At 39.4% G+C, this 20,314-nt stretch overlaps 1 protein-coding gene and 1 long non-coding RNA gene across 4 annotated transcripts in view; one reads left to right on the top strand and one right to left on the bottom strand.

Moving 5' to 3' along the window:
• Positions 1–2,749, bottom strand: part of LINGO2 (leucine rich repeat and Ig domain containing 2) — a 1,182,276-nt gene extending 1,179,527 nt beyond the window's left edge. For 2 of the 3 annotated variants that reach the window (XM_031654837.1, XM_031654834.1), the window contains exon 1: positions 1,502–2,749. The gene's annotated coding sequence lies outside the window, so the exon portion shown is untranslated. Of the gene's footprint in view, positions 1–670; positions 881–1,501 lie in introns of those variants that run through there. The other variant, XM_031654835.1, reaches the window with a different exon arrangement.
• Positions 2,750–3,014: 265 nt separating this feature from the next.
• On the top strand, positions 3,015–18,058 carry LOC108582379. Its single transcript, XR_001895771.2, has 2 exons — positions 3,015–4,458; positions 17,479–18,058. It is a non-coding gene; the product is annotated as an uncharacterized LOC108582379 (long non-coding RNA).
• The last annotated feature ends 2,256 nt before the right edge of the window (positions 18,059–20,314 follow it).

Consider the following 20,314-nt stretch of genomic DNA (forward strand, 5'->3'; position numbering starts at 1 on the left):
CAAACTGGATTATGTCAAAGTGTGAAATGGGAAATGAATCTCACTTCATCAAATAAACTGAACTCCAAGCCCATTTCCCAGCACTCGCTCCCCCACCCCAAACACACAAGCTTAACTTCGCCCTCCTTCCTCTTTTGATGCTCAGACCATGACTTCCTTCTCATCCTTATCTCTCCTCTCTCTCTCTTCAAGTATTTCAGCAGCTTTCCTCTGTCCTCTGAGCCAATCCCTCGGGAAAGGAAATCAGCAAAATGCTGAATGGGGAGACTTCACCAGCAGGTGAAGAGGAAAAGAGAGGAAAAGAAGAGGGTGTGGTACTCCTTTTCTCCACCACACCCCATCCCTGGAGTCTTGCACTCCAGTCCACTGCGGCGCAAAGGGGGCACAGCAGGTTCCCTAGCTCACCTCGGAGCAGCCTGGCCCAGACCAGCCATCCAGCGTTCTCCGCAAAAAACTTCCCTTAAACCAGCCAAATATTCAAGGGAGGCGGGGGAAATCGGGCATTAGTGAATACACATACACCAGAGCACCACGGAGCGACACTGAAAGGCACCTTTTTTAGATACAGACTCTCTCTCACCCTTCATTTCCTCCCACCCTGAGTATCTGACTTGAGAATTTACAGAGAACTAGGGGGCGAAAAGAGAGAGGAGGAGAAAGAGGGCATTACCTCCTGGGGCTGCCCTCAGGGCGCGGGCAAGGCTCTCATCCCCGAAGTGGCTCCAGTTCAAGGCACAGCTTTCCAGAGCTCAGCGGGGTTCGGACCCGCGTCCCCGCGGCGCGGCGCGGAGCTAGGAAGCTCGCCGGGACTCCCGCTCACGTCCCCCGCCCCTGCCGCGCGGGCTCCGCCACCCCGCGGGCACGCTGGCTCTCCGCGCTCGCCCCGCCGCCTCCCGGCGCCCCCACACCCACCCGCTCCGCGGCGCCCGCTGGGAGCCTCTAGCGGAGGCGAAGGGAACCGCAGGCGACCTGCGGCGCCCAGGTTCAGACGCCGGTTGCAGGGAGCCCGCCAGGCGGGAGCGTGAGCTTCGCGCGCCCCCGAGTCCGCCGGCCAGGTGCCGCCGCCTCTCCCACCAGCCCACCTGCGCCAGGCTCACCTGCCACCTCGTCCTAGCTGCGTTCACCGGTGCCCACAGCTCTCTATGGCAATCGGGGGTGGGTCTACGGTGCTAATAATAAAATTTTAAAAACTCTCTGGTAAAAAAAATGAAAACCCAAAACCCAAATCCACGCTGTATATCAACCTCGACAGAGAACCCAGCCCGAAATCGATTTCCAATAGGTTTCAGAAAGTGTAAGGGCAGGATACTCCTCCGGCTTCCTGCCTCCCAGCTGGGCAACGCAGCACCGGCTACTCCCTGACTTCCCAGCGCGGGTCGTGCGATCGCGTGGCGACGCCAGGAGAGATCCTCCTAACTTGACTTAACCCCCACCCCATCCCCAACATCTATTTTAAGTTACTGTCTCTGGCAATTCAAGCAGCAGCTTTGCTGCCTCTTACCTTGAGGCGCTGTTAATTCTCCTTCGTGTCCTTAAAATCCCAAGCCAAGGATGCGACGCACACAAGTCCAGGGGCTTTTCCTGGACTTCCCCCGCCTCAGCTCTGCCGGCTCCTCCTTTCCAAGGGATCAGGAGGGGATGGCGGTTCAAAAGCCCTCACCATAGAGGCGCCTCCAAGCCTTCGTGCCAGTGGAAACGGAGACCGGGACCACCTTCCCGGCACCCGGAAGCCTCCCAGCCCCTCCTCGGCCAACTTGGCTGCCTATTCAGTTTTCTTCCGTAACCCCACAGACACGTCAGTCAATTCCCTGGCATCAGGCAGGATATTCTTAGTTGCGGCCGCTCCTCTCGCTTTCTCTCGATAATGCCCCTCCCCCTTTTCTCCCCTTAATTTGGAAAATTTTCTACTCTCTGCCCGAATTAGGTGGGGATGAAGCGGAGAGGTGTAAGAAGAGCCACTCTAAGGCACAGCTTCAGAACGCCGTCTCCCTGGGCTGCTGCAGCGCGAAGGTGTCTACGCTGGGGAAACTTTGAGGGGAGGCAGCGCCGGTGCGGGGCTGGGCTGGCGGCGGGTGGAGGCGCCAGGTGAAGAGGCTTTGAGGAGGCGGCTGCAGGGCGGACGGCTGGGGCTCGGCGGCCCGGCTCAGAGCTCGGGCTGCGCACACACACAGGCGCGCACAGCCGCGCGCGCGCGCAGCTACACACGCACGCCCAGCCCTGCGCCCGCGGCCCCGGGCCACTGGCTAGCGAAAAGTCGGGAGACTTGAGGAGGGGTAGGGGTTCCAGGGATGTTGATGACAGGAAGAGTCAATCAGTCCTCTCTAGTTAGCGGATTGCCGGCAGGCAGTTCCTCGCTGCACACGCTTAAGTCCTTTGAGCCACCTCTCCGTTCTCTGCCCTGTCTGGCATTTCGACTCCGTAGCTCTTTTCTTGAGGCCAGTTACATCCCCTTGGCACCCGGCGAGAGGTCACTAGACTAAAGATTAGCCCGGTTCCCATCGCCACCCTCCAGGGGCCACCTCCGCCCCTTCTGTAGTGGAGAATTGAAGTGGCTGCAGCAGTTCGCTGGGGAGCTGAGGGGCTCCCCGAGGTCCTTCGAATAGAGGAGCCTACACATCGCTTCGTGAACATTATCCCCTCACATCCCGTCTTTCCTTGCCCACTCCCTCCATAACATTTCCCCCAAGGAGCTCCCGAAACTCGCTTAGATGTTTTTAAAATGAATTTCTTAGGAAATTATAATGCCTAGCTTTTGGAACTGGGTTAATTTAGGGTCTACGCTTATATTGTAAACTGGACGGTAGCAGGTGAACGGCTCAGCTGGAGAAAGGGGAGGGATTAGGAGTCTGGAGACCCAACCCCTTTAGCAGCCATTTCCAAGGTTTTGCACCAAGAGTAGCTGTCCGGGTCTCTGGCTAGCTCCTGTCCCAACTTTTTTTTCTTCCCTCTACGGCCGGGAGGGATCACTGGGTGCTACACCGCTGGGGCGTCCCAGGCAGGGGAGGCTTCGCTCTCAGAAGCGCCCCGGGGTCATCCACAACTCCCACGAAAGGAGCTTCCCAAGAGGAGTTTGTTTTACCCGGAATGGGTTGCTGGAATTAATAGATTACAGAAAGTAAACTTTTGCCCATTGTTTATTGTGCTTTTTTTAACCAAAGCTTGCATTTGTGCTTCGCCCAGTCTATTCCAGCACAGCGCTGCTCTGCCTTTTCAAGTGCGGGACAGAGAATTGCTGAGGATTTCTCCCCTCTGGGGCTTCGCGAATATCTATGGCTTGCTATCTGCTAGCGGAAAACGCAAAGTTGCCCAGCTAGGAGATGGCGCCAGGTTCCTTTGCTCTGGCGCTGGGTGCACCACTCCGCCACCCACCGCCACCGTCTCCATCGAGAATCTCCTCAAAATCACGGGAGTTCTTGACTGTGCCTCTTCAAGTTGGAAGGCGGTTGACTTTGCCGGGAACCTAGTACGTGAGCGCCAAACGTGGAGTCGCAGAGCGCAGAAGTGAAGATTTAATACAAAAGATGAAACTTGTAGGATGACCTCTAGCAGCGCTACTCGCAGCTCTGAAATCGATCCGGAGCATTCCAAGGTGAGCGTTGCGGCTCCCAGGGATTACGGACCGGTAACTTCAGGTGCAAGTCTGAATTTCAGGGATGAACCTGCTTTGGATTCTGTTTGAGCCAGCGGAGGCACTGACAGGGACTGTGGGTTTAGGGGTAATGGATCCATGGAGGCTGCCACTTACTTGAAGCGAGCAGACAGTTGGCGATACCTTCCCGCTAACTTGCTGCGCTGCTCAAGGCTGCTCACAGACCCACGCGTAAGGATTTAGAGTGTATATGTCCAACGCCCAGGCTTAACTTCTGGTGCAATTAAGGAAGAGCTTGAAGCTAAACCGCGCAGCTTGCATGAAGAAGTGAATAATGAAATCGGTGGTGAGATGCTAAGGAATAAAAAGAGGCATTTTGTTGCGTGTATATTAGTTTACCAGGATTGAGTTTTTAGGTTTGATGTCCTAAAATGTATTTTCGACACAGACTCTTTTGCATCCTTTCAAGAGGAGGATGTTCGGCAGTGTTTTGGAACCTGGTATGAATCTATACATTGTCTGCTTGCCACAATGTTTGATGCTTCTTCGAGTTCTAATTCTTATTCCTAATTAATAAATTACTGTTCCTGATAACGAAGTGGGAATAAGAATTAGAATAAACTATTTCCAACAAAAGGCCATCTTTAACTTATGATTTCTGATTATATAAGCCTACCAATTCCCAATAAAATATTCTGGCAGACTATTAGGCATGAATTGCAGAGCTGTAATCAAGAGACTCTTGGTTCAACAAAATTCAGAATTTAGAGCGACTCCTCTCCAAAAAGATTCTGACTGGAAATTCCTTTCTTGTTTGCTGTTGGTGTGCAGGCCACTGTCTGTAACTGAAGTTTCTGTTTAAAGTAAATGTAGGTTATTTACACTACACATTCATTAACTTTAATACCTGAAGGGTGCCTTACAGTGGTAGGAAATGTTGTAGAAAGTCTTGTACCAGCCATTGCGAAGTCTTTTTCACTTGCTTTGAGTTTTTGATGTATGCGATGTGTATGCAGTAGTGGTAATCCATAGCATAATATTCTTGACATTTAAGCACCTTCAAAAATAATTTTAAAAACCTGTAGATTTATGGATCCTGTTCAAAAAATGGAAGAGGATAAGGATCACCCTTTTCCCCCTCGCCTTTTACACTTTGCTTTTATGTGGGAAAATGTTTAACAAACCAGGAGAGCAAACCTCAGGATCAGAGGATATACCCCATTCCCACTACCCTTAGATCTATCTATGGAATTGAAAAGAAACTATTGAGACTCAAAGGGACTGTCAGATCCAAGAGTCTTATTTCACCACCAAATTAAAATAACTACAGCATTGTTCCAGTGTTGTCTATGTCTTTATGTTCTCTGATAATTGAATTTGAAATATATGATATCTCTTCCGATGGAAACATCTTGATCCTTTTCCCTCCTTAAGATCATTTCTCTACAAACTGCCATTTTCAGAACACTTTTTACTTCTCTAGAGCATAGCATTCAGTCTATTGGTGTATTGTCTTTTCATAGATGAAAGCTATTCTTTCTTTACTGGTATGCCTTTGCTACTGTACTGTGAGCTCTGAGAGCAGAGATCTTGTCATGTACATTGTTGTTGCCCAGAATTTATACAGAATCTAATACAGAATAAAATAGATGCATATGATGATGATGATCATGATGAAAGCTACCATGTATTGAGTAATGACTATGTAATGTGATTTATGTACATTATATCAGTTGATCCTGTTCACAACCTGTTTACCTACATTTTATGTCCTCAAATTACAGGGAGATTGAGGCTTATGCAAATTTACCTAAGGTGACAGATCTATTTTGTCACAATTGAGTTAATTATGGAACCTACACAGTATCCTTCTGACTCTGAAGCCTGCACTATTCATCATTTTGCTCTATTCAAATAGCCAGATCCCCACACTTTCAATTATTCAAGGCTAAAAGGAATTTATATGTTTTTAATGCTAAAAAGAGGCAGATTTAAAAATGAGTTCCTTACCTCTCATGCATTCAAGTCAATATCTATTTGAGGGTCAAAACACAGGAACAGTTTACTTCTCTTATTGCGTTAAAATAGGAGAGTGTCTTCTTGGCATTATTTTCATGGGAATGCCAAATGCTGAATTAGGGTTTCCTTTCAGAGAGGGGAGTCAGGCCATTGGGAATTTTATGGATATAGAAAACTTTTTATTATTTACTTCCATGTTGATATTCTTATGTAAAACAGAGAGGATGCTATTATAAAATCTCAACTGTATAAGATGAATAAATTCTAGAGATCTATTGTACAATAATGTGCCTATAGTTAACCATACTGTATTATATACTTAAAAATGTGTTAAGAGGACAGATCTCATGTTGGCTAATGGCCACAATTTTAAAAATAATAAAAATAAAAGCCTCAAAACACAGACAACACTGAGTATAGAATGACATAGGAACATGCCATAGAAATGTGTCATAGTTGTCAATTTCAACAGCTCATATTATAAAACATCTTTTAAACCTTGGATCATTACAGTACAAATACAGAATATCCATATTGTGGAAGATTAAGCTGCTGTGTAAAAGAATGAGGGAATTCTTAATTGGTATAAAAAGGTCTCCATGATATTTTTAGGTGAAAATTGCAAGGTGAAGCAAGGTGTTTTCTCCAAAAATTAATAAAATTGGTTGGGGTCATGGTGTAAGTGGGCAGATGGTATCAAAGATAGAGGTTAGACTTTTTATGTTCTTTTGATTTTGGCACCATGTATAAGTTTTACCTTATAAAATAAAAGAGTGCCTTTGAGGGGTTGCATGGAAAGAAAAGTATAACAGATGTATCTCTTCCTTTTACTTTAAAAAAAAGTTTTTGTTGTTGTTGTAGTTGTTTATAAAAAGGGTAGATGAAAGTTGTGAAATAACCTGGCCTGCAATACATTTGCTCATTTACTCCTTCTACGAGGGAGAGACCTTGAGGGAAAGAAGCAAAAAGGGGTTTCTTAGTTCAGGCTACTATAACAAAATACCATCGCCTGGGTAGCTTCAATAGTAGGAATGTATTTCTCACAGTTCTGGAGTTCTGTGAGAAACATTTTTCACAGTTCTTGGAAGGCCAAGATTAAGATGCTCGCCAATTTGGTTCTTGGTGATGGCTCTTTTCCTAGCTTGCAAACAGCTGCCTTCTAACTATGTCCTCACATGGCCTTCTCTCAGTATGTGTTGTGGAGGGGAACAGAGAAAAAGAAACAGACATTTTATCCCCAGTTTATATAGCAACTAATCCTATCATGACGGCCCCTAATCCCATCATGAAGGTTAGACATGACCTGTCTAACCCTAATTACCTCCCAAAGGCCTCATCCCTACATAGCACCACATTAGATGGTTAGAGCTTCAACATAGGAATTTGGGGTGGAAAGAAGGTACAATGTTTAGTCCATAACAAGTGAGCAGGTCTAATCTCCTTGCAATTCTACCTCCCCTGGGTAAATAGACTAATGATATTTGCTAGAAGGAAGAGCGCTGTCTTTGTGCCTTTAGTAGGATATCTGACTAAGGATTACCTATAATAGATAGAACCAGAATTTATAAGGGATAGCTTCCTGGAAAATGGCATATAGTGTGTCCAGTGCTGGGGTATAAAATGGAGATGTTTTGTAATTGAAGCACTACCCACTGTATGAGGAACCGTGAACACCTCACTTGGAGGCTTTGTCTATTCTGGGCTACAGAGATGTGACTTTCACAGGAAAGAAAGACCTGGAGAGCCATTATTTTGAACCTTTTGATAAGCCTTTTGTTTGTACCGTTGAAATATTTAGTTTAGGCTAATACTGCTTAGGATCTCTAATTCATGTTAGTCCAATTTGAGAAATTCACTATTAAGAAATAGCTTGGAAATGGCTTACTTCAGATAGTGAGCAACTTAAATGACACCTTTTATGTACCAGAAACATTCTAGGAGAACTAGATTTATTTATTCATTTAATCCTAACAACAAATCTAATAATTATTATCTTCGTTGTATAGATGAAGAAACAGTCACAGAAAAGTCAAGTAGCCTTGCCAAGGTCACATAGCTGCTTAAGTGGTACAGTCAGGGTTTAAACCGTGGCCATCTAACGTTAGATCATAGCTTTTTACCCTACACCAGAAGGTTCTATATTAGCTATAAGGTCTGTTAGAACAGGGACTTGGCTTTACTGTTGATTACAGGCTTACTAGGCCAAAAATGGTACATGGATCCTGACTGGATAAAAACCATGGACAGTGGTGAGACAACTGAGTATACCTGTTTGCCACACACTGTGCTAATTGCATTATATATGTTACCTTGTTTAATTTTTTTTTTGAGAGATAGTCTCGCTGTGTCGCCCAGACTGGAGTGTAGTGGTGTGATCTCGACTCACTGCGACTTTTGCCTTCCGGGTTCAAGTGATTCTCCTGTTTCAGCCTCCCAAGTAGCTGGGATTACAGGCACCCAACACCATGCCCAGCTACTTTCTTTATTTTTTGGTAGGGACGGGGTTTCACCATGTTGGCCCGGCTGATCTCGAACTCCTGACCTCATGTGATCCCCATGACTCGGCCTCCCAAAGTGCTAGGATTACAGACACAAGCCACCATGCCCAGCCTTTTATTGAATTTTCAAAACAACTCCATGGTTTAGCCAATACTATTATTACTCTGCTAATGATCAACATGAAGTTAATTGTTTCCTCTAAGTGTCGCAGTGGTTCAGTACAGAAACAGAATCTCAACTCAGCACCATTGTGCTACACTGCTTTTAACCTAAACTAACATTTTATACAATAATATTGTGTTGTAATTGAGTCGCTTGCTTACAATTCTGTCATTATTCTAGTGTTCAAAACACATGCTACAATGAAATAAACAGATCAAACATAGAGTTTGAATAAACATCTTTCAAAGCAGTTGGAGTGTTTTGCTGGAGAAACTACTTAAGTGTCAGTGATTTACCACTTGTCATCCTCCTAATACAAGTGGGTGTCCTAGTGACTAGTTCTGATATTTTTTGGACAGGGAGGAAATCAGACAAGGTAATGTGATCAGGAAAAGAATCATAAATGTCCCTTTCTTTTTACAACAATTTTGGCCCATTTGATATCTTACAAAGAAGAGTGCTTGTTTTCTTCAACTGTGTCTCTGCTTGTCAGTCAGTGGATTCATAAGCCATCCTATAAAATTTCAAAGTGCTATTCTCTATTGCACATTATAAAAATGAAACAACCAATAGAAAGCTTTCAGTTCTACCTTGGTTCAAATTTCCCTTTTCCTTAAATCTTACATATAAGGCAGTGCTTGCAATGGCAGTTGAAAGATGATACTGGAGCTGTCACCTAGGGGCCGGCTACTGATGAACTCACATACTAGGACAAGGAGTTTAAAATTCACCTTGATGATAATGGGCAGTTTATAAGCAATTTATCTCCAGATTCATGCATTTCTGTATTATGGTTAATCTGCAGTCTTTGGAGTTAGACCTCCTGGATTTGAATTCTGGCTCTGAGACTTGCTAGGTCTAGGACAAGGGTTCTGTAGAAGCACATAGGAGGGCCCTCTGAATCATTTTAGGGGACATGGGAACAGGGAAAGATCAGACAGGGTAGTTTAGGGAGTGCTACCCGGAGGAAAATATTCTAAGCAGAATTGCAAAGGAAGACTTGGCAGAAGCCTTAATATGCAAACAAAGAGGTTGAGAGCTGTGCAAAGTTTTCAAAAATGAGTTAGGGGCAGGGGGTGGGAGGAAGAGACAGGAAGAGAATCTGTTATCATTATGCACTACAGACAGATGTTTAAGCTAAAGTTTAAGAAGTTGCTAACTCCCACTACCTAAGAATGTAACTATATTAAAAGATAGAGTCTTTAAAGAGGTGATTAAGTAAAAAGGAAGCTATTAGGGTGAATCCAAATCCAATGTGCCTGATTTCCTTATAAAAAGAAGAGATTAGGACACACAGAGAGACACCAGGGTTGCCTGTGCCCAAAGGGTGGACCATGTGAAGAGGCAGCAAGAGGACAGTCAAGTCAAGTAGAGAGAACTTGGGAGAAAACAACCCTGCTGACACTTTGAAATTAGACTTCTTGTCTCCTGAACTGTGTGAGAAAATAAATTTATGTTGCTAATAAACCCACTCTGCAGTTCTTTGTTGTGACAGCTCTAGCAAAACTAAGAAGGGAAAAGCAACTAATAGTGGGATTGGAGAAGTCAGCTTGAAGCCTGGACATTAATAAGCTCATTCTCATAAGATCATGTCAGAGGAAGAAGAATGAAGAAGGAAAAGCAAGGTCAGTTAGCAATTAAAGACATTCCCTGAACTAAGACAGTGAGCATAAGTATGGAAAGAGATAGACAAATTCCAGACAGATAAGACAAATTACATAATTTAGAGACGGATTTCATGCGAGTAGCAGTGGTGTGGGAGAAGTATAGAACTAAATGATAGTATCCATTTACAAACAAGAAAAGAGGTAAAGGAGGGAAAATTTTTTGTAGTATGTTTTTGCTGGATAGATGATTTAATCAGAGTTGGGGTGACAAATACAAATGAACACATAAAATGCTCAAAACAAACATTAAACACCAATGTAGGAAAACAATATAACATGTGTCTTAAAGCTGTATACAATTAGGTACAAATGCTTGTTTAACAAACTAGGCTTATAAACATGGAGAAACGGAATTCCCTAAACTGGAAGATGAAAAAGAATTCCTGAGGGTTGGAGCTGGTTTTTTAACAATGTAATATTTGAGAATGTGAGGTTGAATAGAGAGAGAAAGAAAATGAGTAAGATGAACCAAGATTTGTTAGGTTGAATGTAGAGAGAGAGAAAATGAGTAAAATGAAACAAGATTTGTGAGGTTGAATGTGGAGAGAAAGAAAATGAGTAAAATGAACCAAGATATTGTGGGAGTATGTAAAGGATATTTGTACACAGGAAGCAAAACAGCTTGGGCAAACAGATTAGTGGAAAAACATAGCTGGAAGTGGTTTCAAAACTAAATTTGAAAGAGACTGTTGAGTCTTGAATTCTGACATGCATGTGGGGTTTTAATTATCTTGATTATATTGGGGGTAGGATACAGTTGTCAGTAAATTTGTGACTTATGGAATATAGTACTTTATTTCTCTTGTAGGAAAGAATTCTAGAGATGAGCAGCTTAGGGGTTATATTGTGTCATTCAAAGATTGTCGTATGCATTGTTCTGCTACATGTGGCTTACATTCCCAAGGTCATTTTATGATCCAGGAATTCAGCAAAAATGCTAATCATCGAAAAGAATAAGTTGAAAGAGAGTAAAAAGGCAACCTCAAAAATGTCCCACACAATACTTCTGCCAACATATCTTCACCCAGATTTTAATCATTTGGCCACCAGAACCGTAAGGCAGGCTGAGGAACTGTTCTCTTTTAGCCTTATGGCAATATTCCCAGCTGTTAAGTGGAGATCTCTTACTGACGGTTAAAGAGACACTGAATGTTCAAGATAAAGGCTTGAATACTGTGCTACTGGTTATTTTTTGGCTCAAATTCATTTTCTTGGAAGAATTATTTGTGTCTTATTATTGTTGTTTAGTTTCTCTGGATACCAAATATTTTTACTTTTTGTGTCCTTTTATTTCAAATTATAAACCATTTTCTTCTCACTAAAACTTGATATTACCTAAATAGTACCAAATATTAACATATAGGATATTTTGGTTTTGCATGCTTTTGGTTTTACACACACATAAATATAAAAAATATATTTTAAAATGTTTTCATGCATACAATATAATTATATGAACAATGTAACCTGAAGTCTAAACTAATGAAATCTTTGTGTGACAATACCATGTAGTCAGTATTAGTACAAAGTAGCAGGAAAGTAAACTTTTGTCACCTTGAGAATTTATAGCTTCCAAAATATTTAAACCAATAAAAAAATTTTGTAATTTCCTTTTACATATTCCTGCACTCACAGACTTATATCTCTTAATAAAATATAATTCTGAAGAAATTGTTGCTAAAATTGTATTCTAAAGCCAGCAACATAACATAAAACATCAATGAAAAATGTTGTTGTTACACTGAATGTGGTATAACATGCTTCAATCCTCTTGCAGTTGGCTTGGGTTTTTGAAGCACATCAAGAAGACAAAGTATAGCTTCTTTTCCAAGAACTATACTTACGGTTAGATGAGTGTATCTTTCTGAAAGAGTGCCAACTCACAAATGTTCTCAGTGAGGAGATAAAGCAATATCGTAGATAGATTCAGTTGCCGACTGTGTTGAGTCAAGAAAGCAATGACCCACTTGTTCAAAACAGGAACTTTTTGAAAGAAAAAAAAAAGTACATGGTACAATTTTAGTTAATGCATTTTATTTATGTTTCCGGGATACAAGGTTTCTTGTGTGTTGTTATTATTTATTAATTTATTTAAATGGTACTAAATAGTTTCTGTTGTATAAGCATTAGAAACAAAGAGGGTAGTACTTGCTTGAATCTCCTGCCCAAGTTGAGCAACAATATCATACAGACAATTTCTTGTCCCTTGTTTCTCAATAGAGTTCAATTGTTGAATTGCAATGTAATCCACAAAGTCTTAAATAGTAGGTGACCTTATTAGCAATGAAACTATGATTTGCTCTTTCTTTCCTTCATTAAAATAATAATAGTAAGACAACTTGGCCCTTCTAACAGTGCTTATGTTATTTCCACCAAGAACTGGTTGTGGAGTATAAGAGAGAACGTTACTGGTTGACTATGTGAAATATAGAACAGTCTAAATTATCCAGAAATGAATTAACTGTAATTATTTTTAATTTATATTTATTTTTTATTTTTTGAGATGGAGTTTTGCTGTTGTCACCCAGGCTGGATTGCAGTGGTGCCATCTCGGTTCACTACAACCTTCCCCTCCTAGGTTCAAGTGATTCTCCTGCCTCAGCCTCCCCAGTAGCTGGGATTACAGGTGCCCATCACCATGCCAGCTAATTTTTGTATTTTTAGTAGAGATGAGGTTTCACCAAATTGGTCAGGCTGGTCTCGAACTCCTGGCCTCAGGTGATCTGCCCGCCTTGGCCTCCCAAAGTGCTGGGATTACAGGCATGAGCCACCGTGCCCAGCCAACTGTAATTATTTTTTAGAGTTCTTACATTATATGTATTTAAGGTATATAATACAATCTTTTGACATACAAATACATAGTGAAATGATTACTGCTCCCAAATGAAATACTATATTCATCTCCTTTTACATAGTTACCATATATATGTAATCAAATATATTCACTATGTAAAACCAAAGTTACCATATACATGGTAACTATGTAAAACCAAAATATCCTATACATTAATATTTGGTACTATTTAGGTAATATCAAGTTTTAGTGAGAAGAAAATGGTTTATAATTTGAAATAGAAGGGCACAAAAAGTAAAAATATTTGGTATCCAGAGAAACTAAACAACAATAATAAGACACAAATAATTCTTCCAAGAAAATGAGTTTAAATATATGGTAGCTATGCAAATATATACGTGTCTGTATGTGTGTGTATATATAAAGTAATTATGTAAGAGGTGTACACACATATATGAGCACTTGAAATTTCTCTTGGCAAACTACAATGTTATCAAAGGTGCTGGGATAGGAGAGAGGGTAGAAGTAGGAGGGAGATGGGGAGATGTTGGTCAAAGGATACAAAGGATACAAAATTGCAGTTATGTAGGATGAAAAGACAGCTAATGTATAGCATGATGACCATATTAACCTTAATTCTTAAGCAAGATTATATGGTACTTGCTTCCCTGACAGGAATATCAGAGAAGAGGATATCAGGAATATACCGTAAGCAACATACTAATTTATAAGCTTGATCTAGGTAATTTAGGATAATATCATATCTTTTCATTATTGTACATTTGCACACATACAGAAACACAAAATTTTATTAATATTAACAATTGGTTCATGACAGACCTCATCATTGTTCTATGAATTGCCTATTTTTTAAAAAATATAATTAACTTTTTATTAGAATGTAACAAGTAACATAAACCCATGACTCATAATGAAAGTTGGGATCTTGAAAAATAAATGTATCTAACCATATATCCTCTGTTCCTTTAATTAACCTGTCTTCCTTCTTCAACATCTTTTTAAATCCTGTGTTCGGCCTGGCACGGTGGCTCATGCCTATAATCCCAGCACTTTGGGAGGCTGAGGCGGCAGATTGCAATGTCAGGAGATTGAGACCATCCTGGCCAACATGGTGAAACCCTGTCTCTACTAAAAATACAAAAATTAGCTGGGCATAGTGGCGCATGCCTATAGTCCCAACTACCCAGGAGGCTAAGGCAGCAGAATCGCTTGAACCCAGGAGGTGGAGGTTGCAGCGAGCTGAGACTGGTCCATTGCACTCCAGCCTGGTGACAGAGTGTGACTCTGTGTCAAAAAAAAAAAAAAAAAATCCTGTGTTCATCATTTATTTCCTTTTTATATTTTTTCCTGTATCTGTATCTGTTCTAAAAGATAATTTAGTTTTATTTATTCATTGAATTTTACATGTATTGTTATATTATCTATATGTTGAATGATAGTTCAGTTTTTAAAGTGCTCTCTTATGTGAATATTCATGTACTATCCCATGATGGACATTTAGGTGACTTCCACATTTTTTAACATTGTGAATAATTCTGTTATAAACAGTTTTGCATATGTCCCCTGCTGTACATGTACAAATAGAACAGCCGGATCATAGAGGATACGCTTCTTCAACAATAGAAGGAAATTTTGAATTCCTTTTGAAAGTGTTTGTACAAATTTACATTTCAAGTAGCAATGTATAAAATAGCATGTGAATATACAACATCTCCATTATGAGTTTATTTTCAGATGTTTTTATTTTTGTAATCAAAAGGGCACAAAATGGTAACTTAATGTGGGATTTATGTATATGTTTGTGATCAATTATGATTCTCAACATCTCTACATGTTTGTTAGTCATTCTTACTCCCTCTTTTGTGAAGTGCCTGCACGTGATTCTTGCCCATTTTCTAGTGGGTTGTTTGTGTTTTTATTGATTTGTAGGAGTTCTCTATATATTCTTAGATCTGATTCCTTTTGTCAGTACAAATGCAAAATCTTCTCATGTGTAATTCATCTCACCTGTTAATTTAACCTTTTTCTCATTTAATCTTTTGTTAACCTGAAATGATCATAATAAATGATCCAAGATCAAAAAGGAACTAAACCACTAAATGAGACAACTGCCACTCTTTTATCAGTATTACCACAACCAATGCCACATCAAATATTGTGGCATTTTATATTTCATTTACCTGAGAGATAATCAAAAAAAGATTAGTGCTGTAATAACTAGAAATCAATCATTGCAAGCTGCCAACTCAAGCAGGAAACATGCATAAATGCTCAGAATTTTCATGATTGGATCCATAGTTTAAGAATACGAATATAGCCATTATTACACTAACTCATACAATGACAACATTGCTCCAGATAAAACATCTTTGGAAAAGAGATATGTTTATTACTTCTATAATACAACAGACCATTGCCTCTGTCACTGCTTGTTATGATTAATTATATCTCCTGTGGTATAGCAACTATGTACAGCAAAATTTGTAAACATTGATAATATTGTGCTATTTACCTTAACCAGAGCAATATAAAAGACAATATGTTGAATTTCTATTTGAATATAGAAATGTAATCTATGCTATCTTAAATCTTCTTCCTGAGCCAATACATCTTTGGCTTTTTTGAGAACTTGTCTAAAAAAATAGTGTACTAGGATTTTACCCTCCAAGAGTCCATTGTTTGCACGTGTTAAGAAAATCTCAGACCTACTACCCACATCTTGCTTTCCTGCCTAAGATCTCTTTTTCTATCTTTATGTGTCGTGGTTTAATACTTACCTAGATAGGCAATAATATCAACTTCTCATAAAATTTTTTATTCTGTAATATAGATAATATTAGGATTTGTATTAATTTTATTTATTCAATGCCTTAAGATTTTAGGAAGTAGTTTATACATAGATATCAACAAAAATAAATTTTAAAAAATTAAGAGGGGAAGATAATTTGTTACATAGATTCCATGTTCTTACATAAAAATTCAAAACTAGCAAACATAAATTTTTCTGGCTTTAATACTTCTGGCTCATTTAACTTAAGGAGTACTTCCTAATTCATAAAGAAAAGGGTTAATTTCTTCTTATTCTACTTTTGTTTTTCTGTTTGTTTTAACTGTAATAACTGGTAATATCTTTTCTTCATTTTTAATGTATTCAGTGAAAAAGTTCTTGTTTCATTTTGTTTGAAAGCAATATGCTTCCCTATAGGAACGTAAATGCAAAAGTATTTTCTTCAGATGTTCCTGCCTTTCCTGGCAGAGGTGAGCATGCTCACTATGCTCAACAGAGTTACTTCTATATCTTAAGTACGCATCTATTGTTATTCTTATAACTTACCTTCAGAACGTACTTGCTTAAATGTCTAGTTCTTAGATTAGATTGACTCTTGAACACGGATAATAATACATATATATTTTTTTCTCTGGTTCCCAACAAAATTATTGGCACATAGCAGGTGCTAATTGAATATTTAAATGATTCCTTAACCAAATTAATGTTAATCTACTATATCTTATAATTAGATTTGTTTTCAGCATCCTCAATAATATGCAGAGCTGATATTGTTTGTATATTTTTATTCATAGAAATAGTTTGTCATGATCACCACTCCTTCTATTTTATCCAATCATATAAGTAATCTATGTTGATAGGAAGGGTCAGGACATGCATGATTGGAAGAGTCTTATGTACCATGATTGGGATGACTCACCTTCATGTAGATACAACAACTTATGGATTGATAAATTTTTTAATGATTTGTAATACTATTCAAAGTGGGAAGACCTCCCTTCAACTGTACCTTAAAATTTTTTACTTTTGCGTTATTTATTGTGCATATGCTAAATCAACAAAATGGCAGAGCCTAAAAATTATGGTATATTTAATTAGATAGAGCACTGCTAGTGCTCTTACACATTTGGTGGGACAGAATGATGTTTTTGTAGGCAGAGTTTATCGAAACCTTAGTAGAATTTGTGTGCGATACACCTATTTTGCTTATAATTGACTCTGTCAAAATCTGAATGAATTAATCAGTGTCTTCTTTATTTAAAGTGTCCATTTATCTGTTTTCTTTTTGCAATAGTTTAATTATAACCCGCTTCTAACTGCTTCTTTACTTCCCTTTAGCTGTGTGGGCTCCTTCCACCTTCAGTATTGCTACATGCAGGAATTCAACTTCAGTTGTAAAGGGATCTTAATTTGTTAGTTCATGAATTACATTATCAAAGCACTTGTAAATGTGATTTCAGGACTATCTTTGGAGAACTCTGATAAATCATAGAGGACCTGTGAGAGATTAAAAATGGAAATTAGCAAATGGTTTGCTTTGCCAAAAGGCAGCAAGGATGAACCTTGAGAAATACAAGTTGATTAAGAGAAAACTCAATCATGGAAAAAAAATAGACATTTTTTATTTAATGATTTTTAAGAAAATTTAGAAAGTATAGGCACTAAGAACATATATTAATCTAAGAATGTGTGAACGTATACTTTTTAAATAGGAGAAAGCCTGGTATATCAGGTGAGAACATAATAAAGGTATATTTTACTTTACAAAAAGTAATTCAAATGACTTCCTTTGAGATAAGATGGTGACATTTTGTTTGCATGCAAAACTAGTAGTATCAGAATACTCAATGCAGTTTTGTTAATAACTTACTATCAAACTAATAAGCGGCCATAAGTAAATTGACATAATTTTTTTTCTTTGGCTTTCCTTTTTATTCAGATTGCATCAATGCCGGAGATCAAAACATATAAAGGATGCAGATGACACAAAGCTGGGAGACATTGCCAATAAAAACAAAGATAGAATCCAGAATGAAAATGATTTGGTAATCTCTTCATTCCTATTGAAATTCAACAGGAATTTAAAGCCCAGCCTGTATGCTAAAAACATGAAACACATAGAGAAGAAATGCCTTGGCAACTCTTTCACAGGAGGGGACATCTGTGTTTATACTGATCGATGATGTGATAATGTTACAACACATTTAATATAGTCTTAAATTGTTTCAAAAGAAACACGGATTCAGGTTTACATGAAGTAATAGATTCAGAAAATATGCTGCTACTCAGACCATATCTGAATTGTTTTGTTAAATTATCTATTTTTGGGTGTATAGTGTCAAAATCTGTCTCTGCAGAGGAAGCTAGCCAGCATTGCATGAGAATCTAAATATCATGTCATATATGGAATAGTTGAAGAGTCTCTTTCACCATTACAAATAACGTGACACATGCACTAATTTTCTGAAATATGAATATGTAAAGATTCCATGGTTGAATAAAAGCTAATCAAAATGAAAGGGTTTCTTTACTGTAGGACACCTCAGTAAAATCAAAATTTTGATAAAGCGCTTGATGACATTTTAAGGAGTTGATATAAAGAAGTATTTTCCCATATTATTGAACCATGGAATTCCATTGAACATTTTTTTTCCAACTCTGGTCAAAAAAATATATACTGTAAGAAGAAATGATGGTTATCGAGGAAGTAACAAATTTGTTCTATGCCCTGTTTCAAAGGGAGAATCAGGCAATTTTAGGTTCAATTTAAGAAAAATAAAAGATCTTTACAATTGTATTCGAAAAGACTGAATGACTACCTACAGGTAGGATGTAAGGAGAATCCACATGCAGCTGAGATTGGGTGAGATGACCTTTGAAGTTAATGCCAGCAGTTTCAAAGTAATAAACTTTGCTCCAGAAAGCACTACCTGCTGCCATCTGTAAAAGAGACCTCCAGAGATCCTGTGATCCTAGATATAAGAAGTCCTCAAGACCTGTGAATCCTTCTTCCAGAATATGCATTGAAAGAGGCAAATTGTTCATGCTTTTATTATGACCCCATACTATGTTGCTGAGACAGGAATAATACAGGGTGGTTGCAGGAGATTAGAAAATGCCAGGCAGCAGTTTCACATAACTAGTAAAATAGCTTGTTGAAATAGCTGCAGAAACTATGTGCCGATAAGATCTTGAAAAATCAGGATGTGAACCAAGCTGGTTAAACCAACTGGACTCAGCATGACATTGGATTTGACCTAGGATTCACCTCAAACCTCATTATGCAAATCACACAGCCACCAGCGCCCTAACAGTTTCAAGAATACCCATATTTGGTGTAAAAATGGGTGGCACCCCAGTGACACATTTTTCCAATAATTTTCATGAATATTCCACACCTTGGTTAAAGAAACTCATAAAGGTTGCAACCCCAAACCCTCTTGAGCATGACTCTCTCTTAAGTATGCCCCCACTCCCTTTTTGTCATTTTTGTTGTTGTTGAGATGCAGTTTCGCTCTTGTTGCCCAGCCTGGAGTACAATGGTGTGATCTCAGCTCACTGCAACCTCTGCCTCGTGGGTTGAAGCGATTCTCCTGCTTCAGCCTCTGGAGTTGCTGGGATTACAGGAGTGCACCACCACACCCGTCTAATTTTGTATTTTTAGTAGAGAGTAGTTTTGCCATGTTGGTCAGGCTGGTCTCTAATGCCTAACCTCAGGTGATCTGCCCATCTTGGACTCCCAAAGTGCTGGGATTACAGACGTGAGCCACCATGCCCTGCCCCTTAAATTCTTGAGTGTATACTTTTCCCTTTGCAATAAGTCGTTTTACTCTCACAATTTACCAGCTTATCCTTGAATTCATTCTCATGAAGGTGTCAAGAGCCTAGATCACTAGCTGCGGTGGAGGCCCCACTGGCATTTGGAGACCCCCCGCCAACCCACCAGTATCATTGCCATTACTTCTCTTTAGAGTCTAGTGGTGTAATTCTGACTGCTCTTAAGTTTCCATTCTTGCCTTGCCTTCCTTCCCTGCTCCCCACTACACTCTATTTCTACACACAATAGTCAGAGTACATTTTTGAAAACTCTAAACCAGATTACACTCTATCTATTCATGTTACACTAACCTCTTGCTATACTGGCCTTCATTCTGTTCCCTGGATCTTGTTAGGTTCTTATTCCTTTGCCTGGAGTAAATCACCCCAGGATGTTCTAATGTCTTTACTTCATTCAGATCTATGTTTAAATGTCACCTTTCCAAATAGGCCTTTCTGGTCTACTCTATAAATAGAAAACTTGCCTTTTTGCAAACTTCCTTACATTCCCCACTCCCAAGCCCAGGTCATTCTCTATGATTGTATTTTGCTTTCTTTTAAAAACATGCATATGTTTTAGTTCTGTCTCCTACAATGAAATTGAAGCTCAAAAGGGCAGAGACCTTGTTTTGTCATTTATTTATCTTAGGACAGTGTCTTGCAGAACAGAATGCTAAATATTCCTTTTTTTTTCCAACAAGCAAGTATACAAAAGCATGGTTCATTTTCTAAAATGTAACTGGGTTAGTAATAGCTTATTTTTACATAAGATAACTATAAAATTACCAAAATGACACTATGTTACAGCCAAATTAAAATTGCTGTTATTAAGCTAAAATACAAAAATATGTGTTCTTCAAGTCGTTTTTTAAAGTAGACTGTATGGCATTTTAAAAAAACGGTTCAGAATATAAAAGAGGCATTTATTTACAACCCACATTGCAACAAGTTGCTAAGGT

Source organism: Papio anubis, chromosome 13, assembly GCF_008728515.1.
Source record: "Papio anubis isolate 15944 chromosome 13, Panubis1.0, whole genome shotgun sequence".
Classification (NCBI taxonomy): domain Eukaryota; kingdom Metazoa; phylum Chordata; class Mammalia; order Primates; family Cercopithecidae; genus Papio; species Papio anubis.